This window comes from Astatotilapia calliptera, chromosome 22 (genome assembly GCF_964374335.1).
Source record: "Astatotilapia calliptera chromosome 22, fAstCal68.1, whole genome shotgun sequence".
Taxonomy (NCBI): domain Eukaryota; kingdom Metazoa; phylum Chordata; class Actinopteri; order Cichliformes; family Cichlidae; genus Astatotilapia; species Astatotilapia calliptera.
The window spans coordinates 37,895,330-37,896,667 of NC_137442.1; positions in this window are offsets into that span (position 1 = coordinate 37,895,330).

A 1,338-nucleotide genomic window follows, 5' to 3' on the forward strand; every position below is an offset into this window, starting at 1 on the left:
ACACACACACACACACAGACACTGTGAGGTCTGCAGTTCAAAATTTGAATCTCAGAGCTTGGTGTTTTTGTCTCCCTCCAGTGGACAAATGCAGGTATGATTAGGGTTGGTTAGGTTAAGGGGATTTAGCCAGAGCTTGACGGAATAAAATGGAATAACTGGGAAAGTAAGTGTCGTAGAGGGATGAAAGTGGTGTCTACGTGGGGATTTTCTGCCGCTCCGCACGCGCTGGTGAAGACCCCATGTCGATAGCACCAACGGTTCTGGACTTGGTGTAAATGGGTCCAAATTTGACGGAATAAAAAGGTCAAAGTGGCAGATAGGAGTGTCCGATCGGGCCGATTCCACCACCACTGTACTCAGCAGGCCCTGCCGGGTCGTTAGACACGCAGCATGGCAGGGATCGGTGACATAACATGTAGCAGTTTCCCTTCACAGAAGCGTCTGCAGCAGGTGGGTGGAGGAGGAGGCAGCAGAACCAGGCCTTTGGAGCACTGTGTCATCTCCTGGTCCTGATGCTTTGAATCTCCCTCTCTGTCTGTCTGTCTGTCTGTCTGTCTGTCACACACACACACACAGAAGCTGGTCAAGTGCTGTGCAACTGGGATTGCACCTGTCGTCCACAGGAGGGCGCCTAGCTGGGAAGTCCAGTACATTCCATATTAAAGTTGTTGCAAGTGCATTTTTTGTGTAAAAGACAGACACACACACACACACACACACACACACACACACACACACAGTAAGGTCTGAAGTGCAAAATTTGAATTACATTCCTTTGTATCTCTCCCTCTCTCTCTCTCTCTCTCTCTGTCTCTCTCTCTCTGTCAACACACACACACACACACACACACACGCACACACACACGCTCAATGGAGTATAAAATAAAGACCGGGGCAGTTCTCTCACTGGAGTCTCTTAGAGTGGAGGCTGCCCTTGCTAGCAAGAAGTTCTGTGTGTTTCTCTTCTCTGAGTCTTTACTGAAGAAGTGTTTTATAACATTTTCCTTAACAACTGACATGTGTTTTTTGTGTAAAAGAGAGAGAGACACACACACACACACACACACACACACACACACACACTCACACTCAGCGGCTCAGAGATGAGGGAAAAACAACAGAAATCAGGATAGATTTTAATGTCAGGAGATGCCCTGTGATGCTGGGGCCATTGTGTAAGATTGGAATGTGTACCAGTGGCTGGTGGGTGGTCCTTGAAGGTCCCGGGAGGAGGCGGCGAGGAGGCAGCGGGTGGCTGGGCTTGAGCTGTGGATCAGGGACGTCATTAATTCTGCCTGGTGCTGCGTGTGCCCTGTGCAGCTTGGATGTCTGCCG